Source organism: Tachypleus tridentatus, chromosome 10, assembly GCF_004210375.1.
Source record: "Tachypleus tridentatus isolate NWPU-2018 chromosome 10, ASM421037v1, whole genome shotgun sequence".
NCBI classification, from domain to species: domain Eukaryota; kingdom Metazoa; phylum Arthropoda; class Merostomata; order Xiphosura; family Limulidae; genus Tachypleus; species Tachypleus tridentatus.
In genome coordinates this window covers 157225447-157238631 of record NC_134834.1, presented here as the reverse complement: position 1 = coordinate 157238631, position 13185 = coordinate 157225447, and positions in this window count along the sequence as shown.

Below are 13185 nucleotides of genomic sequence, written 5' to 3'. Positions count from 1 at the left end.
CCAGAAATAAACTTTTCCTTTAGAGATAAAATAAAAACCTATTTCTATCATTAAACAAATTCAAATTCTGCAATTATGCCAACTGGATATGCTTTAGAATTTCCATTAGGATATGAATGGAAGTCATTAGAGAAACAAAAAGTATTAGTGATAATTATGACGCTTTCCTTAGTTGTCATCAGGATTATTGGTTTTTTGTTTTGTTTGTTTTGAATTTCGCGCAAAACTTCTTAAGAGCTATCTGCGATAGCTGTTCCTAATTTAGCAATGTAAGACTAGAGGGAAGGCAGCTAGTCATCACCACCCACCGCGAACACTTGGACGACTCTTTTACCAACGAATAGTACGATTGACCGTAACATTATAACGTCCCCACAGCTGAAAGGGCGAGCATGTTTGGCGCGACGGGGATGCGAACCCGCGACCCTCAGATTACGAGTCGCACGCCTGAACGCGCTTGGCCATGCTGCCCCACGATTATTGGTATCTGTATGGAAAAAGCTATAATATTTAAAGCAGATAATATATCGAACTTTACACTCATTTTGATTTAATTTCTATTTGTAACATGTAGATATGAATCTCTTTAAACGCCACCCAGTGGCACAGCGGTATGTCTTCCGACTTACAACGCTAAAACCGGTTTTCAATATCCATGAAAAGTAGAGAACATTGGGTAGTTTTGCCCTTAACGTTAAGCAAGCAAAAATGCTTTTAAACACAATTTGTTTTTTTTAATTATTTCATATCATTAAAACACCCGATCCTAAAATACTTAGAACAAAAACACAAAGGGGCAAGGCATGGCCTTGTAGTTATTTTATCCTGAGAATAAACCTAAGTCTGGTTTACGTCCTATTACCGAAAAAAAATTAGCATAGATCAAAATCTACGAATTTACTGAACATGTTTTTCTGAAACTGTTGATTCCACAGCAGTTTCACTGATGAGAATCGGTTTGTTTAAAGCTATGGAATGTTCAGAATAAGACTAAAAAAAATAACTGGTTCAAAAAGCTTTGATATAAATAAAGCTATAGTGAAGATCAGTGATGAAACATCGTACAAGTTTCCAAGAATTAGAGTGTTTAATAGCAATTCAGATATTTTTATTGTTACTGTAAGCCTTCGAAACAAAGAGTTTTTCACAGTTTAGTTGTAAAGCTTGATTTAAATTCTTAAATATACTAATCAAAACAGAGTTTAGGATTTAATGGACTGTTCTTGAAAACAGGCAGAATTAGTCCACTAAAGCCGAAACTCCACCATATCTGTTACAACTACACTAGTCAAAGTTATGTTACAGATAAGGTCAGTGAGTTACTTTGGACATTTTTTCTCTCTGGAGACTAGTAGTCAAAACGTTGAAAATAAAATGTTCTGTCATAGCGTCCATAGTCACATTGCCGCTTCAGCATTCATTTGTCAATATGAATAACCTATTTTGAACTGTTTCAAAGTGAACATGCTTCAAATATCAACTATTTTAGTATGTATCTCAGAACGGCTGATATGGGTATTAACACTTTTATTGATAAGGAGAGAACAACGTTTCGACTTCCTAGGTCATCTTCAGGTTAAGAAAGATGGAGTTTGAATGTGACCACTGATGGACACATGTCTTAGGGAAAAGAGTTTAAAGGGTACCGGATTGTAGGGGGCGTTGCAGGTAAATGTTAGGTTATTAATTGGTATAGATATAAAGGTTTTCCTTTATATTGGTTTAATTTTGGTTTTAGTTGCTGTATAAGTAGGGCTTCTTTGATTTTGCGTTTCTTTATATTTGTTTCCCTACTTAATATCTGGGTGTTTTCTATGGTTATGTTGTGTTTGTTTGATTTGCAGTGTTCAAAAACGTGTGAAGATATTTTTGTGTTCTTTGAATCTGGTTTCCATTTTTCTGCTTGTTTCTCCAATATAGAAGTCGTGGCAGTTGTTGCATTATATTTTACAGATTACATTGGTGTTGTGTTTGTCAGTGTAGTTTTTACATAGTATGGACTTCAGTTTTGTACCTGGTTTTTGAATAAATTTGGTGATTACTGGAATGTTGTGTTTTGTTACAAGTTTTTTTCCAAATGTTGGCTATTTCTCTCTGATGTTGAGAACATATGATATCCAGCAGTCTAAGGTTTTGTAGTTTGTTGTGTCTTTGGATTTATTGTTTGTTTGTTTGTTGTTGGTCTAGATATGTGCGTATAATGTTTTTCACGGTTTTTTGAGAAAATCTGTTGATGTTGATGAAGTGTTGTTTTATTTTGTTGATTTCATCATTAATTTTATCAGATGAACATAGTTTTGTGGCTGTGTTTATTTGGTTTCTTAATATGTGGAGTTTTTGTTTTGTTTTATGTGCTGAGCCCCATGGAATGTATCATCCAGTATGGGTGATTTTTCTGTGGATTTCTGTTTTGAATTGTGTATCAGTTCTAGTGATTTTGAGGTTAAGAAATGCTATTTGGTTAGCTTTTTCCTGTTCACAGGTGAACTTAATGTTGAGGTGTTGAGGAGTTAACGTGATTGAATAAACTAAGTATGTGTTCTGTAGACGTGAATTCAGCAATTGTATCATCAACATACTTGTGGTGAGTGTAAGGCTGAATTGGTCGCTTGAGATTCAATCTGTGTCATAAAAATGTTGGTTAGAACTGGTGACACGGCATTCCCCATATTTAGGCCATTTATTTATAGATAGTTTTGTTATTGAACATAAAATTAGTTTTGGTGGAGTGGATTCTATAAGGGTTGCTAATTGGTTGCTGGGGATGTGTATCAATGGATTGGGATATTGGATATAAAGTTCTAAAGCTATCTTGTAGGCTTCAGTTTTTGGGACTTCTGTGAAGAGGGAGATTACATCAAAACTGGCGATTAAGGCTTTATGATTTAGTTGAATAAGAATAGATTTAAAGTTGCAATAGTCTTTGAAAAAGCAGCCAGCTGACGTTACATATTTAGAAAATGCCCACGCTATGTATTTACCGAGGTTGTAGTTAAATGATTCGTAGGTTGACATTATGGATCGTAGTGGACAATCGGGTTTGTGAGGTTTGGGGGTGCTGTATAGTTTTCCACAATAGATAAAATATAAGTTTGCGAAGAAGATGAAACGACGTCACTTTTTTTTTTGTTTGCGTGTGGTGAGGAATGTAATTTCATATACAGTGTAGAATGTAAAAATGTTATAAGAATGCTCTTTATGCCACAGGAATAAGCTGATATTCGAATGATATTATATGTTTCATGCCTCAAGAGAAGCTTCAGATACCTATGTCTTCGTCTAGTTGCTTACGTTTATTCATGACATTGAACATATTTTATTTGATACTGAAATAAGGAATATTAGGCGACTATTAAATGTTAAGTCAGTAATACAGAATCAGGACACAGGTTTATCCAAAGCACTACTTGTATTACATGTATTCTCAGGAACATTAAACCAAAGAGAGTAAAAGATTCATTCTTATATTCAAAGCCTTCGAGTCCAACTTACTTTGATATATCATGTGATGCTCACATGTGTGTAAATTCACTATAAACATGGCTTGAATTTGTGAAAACAACTCCATGAAAACGTCAGTTGGTATTCTTCTTTTTCGAAGTTTGTTTGTTGTATAATCGATGTATAAAATATTGCTTTTCAAAATACTGAGGGTCGGCATGGCCTGGTGGTAAAGGCATTCCACTAGTAATTCGCGGGTTCGAATCTCCGACACATCAAACATCCTCCCCCTTTTAACTGTGAGGGCGTTATAATGCACGCTCAATCTCACTATTTGTTGAATAGCCTAAGAGTTGACGGTGGGTAGTGATAACTAGTTGCCTTCCCTGGTCTTACACAGCTAAATGAGGAACGGCTAGCGCAGATAGCCCTCGTGTAGCTTTGCGCGTATTTAAAAACACTGAAGTATGACGAATCTTTTATGAAAAATATTCTGCACTCCTTGAATTCTAACGAGTAACAATATTGTAATCGAGGAAACACTTAAGGTTAAAATCCATCAGTTCACTGATCAGTAACGTAGTTTAAAATTCACTGAAGCATTTTGAACTCGTATTGGCTGACATGATTGTAGGCTTTCCCCAAATCAACTCATATATAAATAAACATATGTTTAATTAGAATTTACTTTACTTCTAAGGGATTTTGTTCACAGTTGTTACCTACGATCATGAGTAAGTACCTCAACTATAAATAATTCATTTTAATGCGTCACTACTTCTTAGACTTATAGAAAGTCAGTTGATGTTTATTTGTTGTCCAGCTAAGCCACACTGGGCCATCTGCTGTATCCACTACATGAATCGAACCCTGGATTTTAGTTTTGAAATGCTGCAGATTTACTGCTGTTCCACCAGGGTACAATCAGTTGCTGTTCTTCTATGTTTGATAATACATGTATACCATCACACTAAAACTGCTCCGGATGTCTTATTTTTGGTCTTCCTGATTACACAAAAAGTAATATTCCAACACACCTGTCACATTGGAACACTAAGAATACGTTTTACATCATTGTGTTACATCCTTAATTATGTATTAAATGGAGCTATTTAAAGCAGCATCGAATCGAAGTTGTGTCAGTTAATGTTAGCTGTGCGTGTTTCCAGATAGATAAAGAAATTATAGTCTCTAACCAATGGTAATTAAATACTGCCAGGAAAGTGGGTTTATAGCCCTCCTTAAAGGTTTTCAAAATTCCTCTTTATATAAGTCAAACAAAAAGTGAAGTGTATTGCAGTGACCGGGAACCGAACTCGGGCTAAGCGAGTATTCCACAACTCAACCATCGATACACTGAAAAACGTTATCTTAGTTTTTGAACAAAACACCAAATAATGTCTATGTGTTAAATTTGTCTCTATTTTAATGTTGGTTTTATTACATGGGCAGGTGGTTAAGGCACTCAACTCTTTATCTGCGTTATCTCTGTAAAAAAAAAATATCCGCTGTAAAAATGAATTGATATTTTTAATAAATTAAAAAACAATTCGTATCACTTTTTATTTAGAATCATACCGGATTTTCTAGAAAATAGTTAAGAACTAAAGATGATAGATTGGAATTAAGCACAAAGCTACACAATATGCTACAGTTACGACAGAAAGTGTTCGTACCCCTGCGTCCCAAGTGGTTTTTTGCTCATAACATAAAAAGTATCACGATTAGGCTAATAGAAGTATAATATATTATAAATATTATACTAACACACATATACAAAAATTTTTATATAAATTAAACGACAAATAAACTGTTTATAAACAAATAACCAAAAATAGGAGGAGCAGAAAGTGTTCGTACAGTTCAGAACGTGTGAAAAAACTGATATTCCCGTAAAAATTTTGTTTAGTTTGGCAAATAAACTACATTATACCATTCCAGAATGGAATTATTGGAATTTAGCCAGCAAAAAAATGTACTTCCGGCATTTTAGCGCCGTCTCCGTCATTATCTGCTTGGTCATCATGACGAACAGGAAGAAACTGTCCAGTGATTTAAAAAACCGAATTGTTGTAAAATACAATTCTCGCGTGTCTCTTTTCGGTATTGCTACACAACTTAATGTGCTAAAATCTACTGTTTAAAGCTTAATTGCTAAGTTTAAGCTTACAGGATCAACTGCTAACCTCCCTCGTTCCGGACGCCCCACCAAAATTCTAGAGAGAACCAAGAGGAAGGTTCTGAGAGAAATTAGTAGGAACCCTCGTTTAACACATAATGACATACAGAAACTGGTAAGAGAAACTGGGGTTGAAGTAAGCACCTCTACAGTTTTGGGCTCAAAGCATGCCGTCCTCGTAGAACTCTATATTGAAAGTCTGTTCATTTAGAAGCACGATTGAGGTATGCAAGAAAGCATGTAGAAACCCTTTACCTATTGGAAGAGTATTCTTTGGTCAGACGAGACTAAAATCCAGCTTTTCGGCCACAATGATGTTTGCTATACTTTCCGTAAGAAGGGGGAACGAAATCTTCCAAAGAACACCGTCCCTACGGTTAAACACGGAGGTAGCTCGATCATGCTATGGGGTTCCTTCAGCTCTTCTGGTGTAGGCAGCCTTCACCGCGTCAACGGAATCATGCAAAAAGAAGAGTACGTTGATATATTAGGCACTTATATAAAAAAAGATGCTCGGAACTTGCGGCTTTAGCGTCGTTGGATCTTCCAGCACGACAGTGATTCTAAGCACACATCGAAATATGTGCAATCCTGGTTGTAGAGGAACCATATAAGCGTTCTGGAGTGGCCATCGCAGTCACCCGATCTCAACTCAATTGAAAACGTTTGGCATGAGTTGAAGACCAGGGTTCATCAGCGTCATCCGAAAAAAACTTGCAAGAGTTGGAGGCCTACTGTAAAGAAGAATGGAAGAAAATACCAGTTGAGTACTGTCAAACGATCATGGAGGGCTATGAGGAGAGATTGCGCCAAGTAATTCACCTGAAAGACTACACAACTAACCATTAAAGTAGACACACGAACACTTTCTGCCCCTCCTATGTTTGGTTATTTGTTTATAAACAGTTTATTTGTCGTTCAATTTACATGAAACTTTATGTAGATGTGTTTTAGTATAATATTTATAATATACTATACGTTACCTGTTCTAATTGTAATACCTCTAAGTTATGAGGAAAAAACTACTCACGACGCAGGGGTATGAACACTTTCTGTCGCAACTGTATATGTGCTGTCAACCACGGGTATCGAAAGCCCGTTTCTGGCTACGGTAGTCCACAGGCATACCGCTGTGCCACTGGGAGGCAGTTGAGGAGCTAAAGATGAGTTTTAAACTTGCTATTAATGTTTCCTTGATGGAGTTACAATGATATCGATGTGTGAAGTGCACTTCACCGTTGGTGTAATAAGAGTGTTTTACCACCTATGTTTAATTTGTGGGGTACTTTACATCAGCGTGTTTGTTTTTTTAATTTCGCGCAAAGCTACAATAGGGCTATCTGTACTAGCTGTCCCTAATTTATTAGTGTAAGACTAGAAGGAAGGCAACTAGCCATCACCATCCACCGCCAACTCTTGGGCTACAGTTTTACCAACGAATAGTTGGATTGACTTTCACATTATAACACTCCCACGGCTGAAAGGGCGAACATGTTTGGTGTGAAGGGGATACGAACCCGCGTTCCTCAGATTACGAGTCAAACGCTTTAACCACCTGGCCATGCTGGGCCACACCAGTGTGACAGCAATGTGCTGGACCATTGCGTCACCGCTATACATTACGTATTTATAAGCATATATTTTCATAATTTTAACTTAAATATTAATCCACTTTATGTTTCATTGTAAGGTTTACTTGGTAAAATACAATCAGCCATTGTGCAGAAATAATGAACGTGCCTAACATTTCCTTTTAACTGTCGTTTGAACAAATATTGAATATTTTGCCCGAGTTTATACTAGAAGAATAAAAGTAACCATATACTACGTTATTTGTTTAACGTTTAAGTAAAATGAAGTGTCAAGTGTAAGTTGTTCAAAAGTGATGAATTTGTATTTATGCCAAAGTTTCTAAGTCCGCCGTCATTAATTTTGGACTACAAAGAAAAAGACAACCAATCAGCAGCATCCTAACACCCATCATCTACACTAATGGGTTGGCCGTCACTTTTATACATGCGCACACAGCTAAAATTAGAGTTCTTATATTGAATTTACACTTACGAAGTGCCTTTCTATGTTAACACCTTTTAAGTATTACCTACACTTGTTTTTTATTTAATTTCTCCCCAGTCGTACAGCGACATGCCTGTGGACTTACAACTCTAGAAACCGAGTTTCGATACCTGTGGTGGGCGGTGTACAGATAAACTCTTGTGCAGCTTTGTGCTTAACTGCAAGCAAACAAACAAATTTGTTTAGTTTCAGTTGTGCTAAACGCTCCGTAGATAACAGCTGCTCTTAATGTAACAAAAATAACCACGTTTTTATAAATTCAAAATTTGTAACCCGGTCTCACAAGTATAAGTCTCCTGACTTCAATGTTAATGTAGCTTTCATTCAAGAAAAAAACTGGAGTCAAAATCTAAACATTGACTTTATGATGTTAAGATCAGTTTAAACATGCTTATTATGCTCTTTGTACGTTTAAGATGGCCTAAAAATCATGACTTGCGAATATGTGATGAAACAACCAAGTTATCTTCTTTTATTTCAATTAATTCTCCTTTTCTAGGTGAAAGAGGTCTTCACACTATATTGTAAGTTGTTGTGTAGGGACGCTCACTTCTTTTAATTTGTGTCCAGTTGGTTAGGGTGCTTGACTCGTAACCAGAGGATCGCGGGTTCGAATTCCCATTATACCAAACATACTCGCTCTTTCACTCATGGTGGCGTTATTTGATGAAAGAGTAGTTCAAGAGTTGGTGGTGGGTGGTGATAAATAATTGCCTTACTTCTTGTTTTACACTGCTAAATTAGGGATAGCTAAAGCAGATAACCCTCGTGTAGCTGTTGAAACAGATTATGGGTGTTTACTAGGATTTAAAACAACTGTGTTGCTTTTATGGTAACTGAAACAGGAGATATTTAAGTGGCATGTTATTTAATTTCTGTAGTGCATATTAGTGCATAGGAGACATATTAACATAAGAAATAAACCTATACCATCGAAATGCTGTTTTTATTTAATTAGACACTCAACGTTTCTCTTTGTAACTACTTCAGGATCGCTCACTTAAAACACAAACCGAAATTGTTTCCATATCGATTCTCCCGTAGTAAGTAAAAATAAACGTGGATTATTTCAACATAATTTATTTTATGGGCGGCATCTATTAAGCGATCAAAAGAATATTTCCTCAAATTGATTTGAAAATAAAACTGCACTTCACGCTTATAAATTGGATATTTGTTGCGTCTATAAACGAGTAAGTGTTTGTTTTATTTAGTTTTCTACTAACTGTCTTCTTTCGCCGAAATCCAATTTCAAAAAAAAAAGGGGAACTTCTCATCAGAATAATATTCGTTTCGAGATCCAAATACGAGTTGTATTTATACTCATTTGATCAGGCATGGCCAGGTGGGTTAAGGCGTTCGACTCGTAATCTGAGGGGCGTGGGTTCGAATCCTCGTCGCACTAAACATGCTCGCCCTTTGAGCCGTGGGGGTGTTATCATGTGATGGTCAATCCTACTATTCGTTGGTAAAAGAGTAGTCCAAGAGTTGGCGGTGGGTGGTGATGACTATCTGTCTTCCCTCTAGTCTTACGCTGCTAAATTAGGGACAGCTAGCGCAGATAGCCCTCGAGTAGCTTTGCGCGAAATTCAAAACAAACAAACAAACAAACAAACACTTTTTTATATATTGTTGTACAAAATGTCTACTAAAGTATATTTGCTTCCGCTGCTAGTTTACAATTGTTAAAATAATGTGCGTATGGACGCGCATTTTCGGAACAAACAAACACCTTAATAATATTATTATAATGGACGATTGAGTAGTTTTGCGCAAAATTAAAAAAAAACATAAACAAATTTATAGTAATTTAAAGATAGTGTGTGACCTAAACAGTATTGTACGTCATCGTCTTATTTATATGGCAAACGCAGTTCTTCAGAAAAAAAATTCCTATAAGTCTCTTGAAATTGACTAGATCATTTATCCACGTTCAACAAAATGTGTTAGATATAAACCTTTCCAACAGAGTCAGTTATCAAAATGTTATAAATTTCATTTTCACTTTAGTTTACTATCATTCTGCGCATTCAGCGCTTGATTAAAGCGTGTGGTTCTGCTCTTTAACCCATAAACTGCCATGTTTATGAATAAATGACCCTTGAGTACTACATTTATTTTTGAACACACAGTAAAGAAAGAAAAAAATATTTTATTGCTTATCTAAAACATTAAGCTGGGAAACTCTGGGAGGAAATTGACAGGAAATATCTTTATTTACAGTACTACAATTTTCAAACTGTTACGAGTATCTAGAGGAAAACGTGCGCGATCTTGACAGCGAAATAGTTAAACAGCAGATAAATTATTCTGGAGACTTCCTGAAAATATTTTACACCTTTAAAATAGGAAAGGACTTGTTTTTCAATGTAAACGTGAGCTGATTGTTAAAGGACAGTTAGACAACAGATACATAGAAAAGAAACAAGATGTGACGCAGTAAGTCTAAAAATGTACAAACATTGGCACAAGTGCACGATGTAACCACATTACTCAGCACTAGACATTAAACTAGAGGGTATGAATAAAGTTAAGTTCTATAACGACTTGATGCCAATGTCTTTCAAAGATACACAATGAGTGAGGAAAGCAGCATCTTCCAACTTATCTTGGCCATTTCCCTAATTATACGATTCTGGGTAAATTTTACTAGCGTCTGTCAACGTTGTTTATATCAGACATTCGCGCAAAACTACCCAGTGGAACACATAAGCTGTCTCTAACTTTGATTTGATGGGCTAGATGAAACTTCGTAGTAACAGAACAACTTTTATCAATATATATAACTGTCAAGCTTTGCGCGAACTTCAATAACAAATAATTTATTTTATAACGCACCCGCGATTTTATTATTGTTGTTTGTTTGTGTTTGTGTGTGTGTGCTAATGGAATTCCTGATCCACAGTTCGGCACGCTAAGAAATTGTGGAAGTTTTTAAAAGTTTCAAAGATTGTATTGAAAATTTTAAAATATAACAGAACTATATATAACTGTCAATAAGAAAGGGAAGTTTGTGTGATTAAATTGATGTTTTAAGGATATGCTTGTTTTCTGTTAATCACAGGCCTGCACAACAGACTAAAGACTACAGATAAGCGGATGACATGTTTTAAAGGAGAACAATATAAAATTTGACAAGCAAACAATGATAGATTTTCATTTCTGTTGGTTGATCAATATCTGAATCGTTATAATAATTATTTGTGTAATCACTATTCGTTAAGAAAGAGTAACACAGTTCACTGTCATCCAGTCTGTCATACACTGTCATCCAGACTGTCATACACTCATCCAGTCTGTCATACACTGTCTCTTATTGTTCATTCTCAACAATCACAAATTTGATTGAAATCATAATCCTGTTCACTTTAATAAGGTTAGTAATGGTTTGGTTTTGTTTGGTTTGTTTTGGAATTTCGCACAAAGCTACTCGAGGGCTATATGTGCTAGCCGTCCCTAATTTAGCAGTGTAAGACTAGAGGGAAGGCAGCTAGTCATCACCACCCACCGCCAACTCTTGGGCTACTCTTTTACCAACGAATAGTGGGATTGACCGTCACATTATAACGCCCCCACGGCTGGGAGGGCGAGCATGTTTTGGCGCGACTCGGGCGCGAACCCGCGACCCTCAGATTACGAAGTGCACGCCTTAACGCGCTAGGCCATGCCAGGCCGGTTAGTAATGAAAAAAACAAATTTGAATGAAAAACCAAACAGGACAGCCGTGGCATTCATTCTATTTTTATATACATTGTGGGAAAATTTCATATTCCACTCAATCCATTTGTTACTTTTAAGCTTATTGCAGTTTCGGAAATAATTATAAGCTTTTACTAATACAACCAAGGACAGTTTTAAACGAAAGTGTTTGAAACTCCTTTTAAAAGAAATCAACATTCTTAAAGAATGAAGAATTCGCAAAGTGTACCACCTTGTAAGTTTTGTAATGAAATGTTTAAATATTCAAGATATTACTTCTTATCTGCTGAAAGAGGAACAGAACAATGCAAGGAATTTATTGTCTACATACATCTAATTGGATTTCACCATCCGAAAGACGTATTCAACAGAAGTAATGAATCGATCGTGTATAAAAAGTAATCTTGTGACGTAGAAATATGTCAGGTTATAAATTATGATATGTTAACTGGAAATTTTTAAAGTGAATGTGGCGGCGGTGAAGACCTTTTTTTTTTCAATAACCCTAATTTCTTTGTTGAAACAACCGTCCAGTGTAATAATATTACTAAGTTGTTTGTTTGTTCCGAAAATGCGCGTCCACACGCATATTATTTTAACGATTGTAAACAAACGGTGGAAGTAAATATACTTTAATAGACATTTTTTACAACAACATATAAAGACTTGTTTGTTTGTTTTTGAATTTCGCGCAAAGCTACTCGAGGGCTATCTGCGTTAGCCGTCCCTAATTTAACAGAGGGAAGGTAGCTAGTCATCACCACCCACAGCCAACTCTTGGGCTACTCTTTTACCAACGAATAGTGGGATTGACCGAACATTATAACGCCCCCACGGCTGAAAGGGCGAGCATTTTTGGTGCGACGGGGATTCGAACCCGCGACCCTCAGATTACGAGTTGAACACCTTAACCCACCTAGCCGTGCCGGACCTATATAAAAACTTATCAACGTTTTTCAAAGAAAGTCTAACGTTAGATCCTAGAATAATATTATAAGTTTATTTATTAGTAGTGTTAAGTACGTGAAGTTTATCCCTGAATCAAAAACCGTACACACGTTGCAATTATCTTTTTTATAGAATATAGGCCGTACTTAATAAATGTTAAACTAACGTTAGTCCTAAGATAATCAAAGTTATAGATTTTGGTGTCTGAGATTAGAATTATTTTATGTTATTCAAAAATTCTATATTTAAAGAAGTACTGTTGCAATAAAGATACTAAGTTGACCACGAATGTTTAAGTTGAAGTGTAATGTTTTTATGGAATACGCGTGGAATGTTCTGATGTAAATATTAAGCCAAGCACTGTTGGCACATGACTGGACTTAAATGAATGACATAAAGAGGCGTATCAAGTATTGCATGTGGTCAAGATTTTACCTTTGAAAGAAAAAACAACTGACGTTTTGCCATAGTTTCAAGCGTTACCTAACGTGTAATATTATAGTATTTTACCTAACCTGGTTTCGTATAATATTTCTTTGTACTGGTGAAAACTTTGAACTTAAACTGACCCTTATGTAAAATTAATTTGTAGAAATTATGACCTTAACTTCCGCCAAATTTTATGCATATGGACGCGATCTCGAATTTCACTGGACTTGTTATGGAATACTTCCTACTCAGTTTGGTTTGGTTTGTTTTGAATTTCGCACAAAGATACCGGAGGGCTATCTGCGCTAGCCGTCACTAATTTAACAGTGAAATTCTAGAGGGAAGGCAGCTAGTCAACACCACCCACGGCCAACGAATAGTGGAATTGATCATTACATTATAACTCGCTCGCG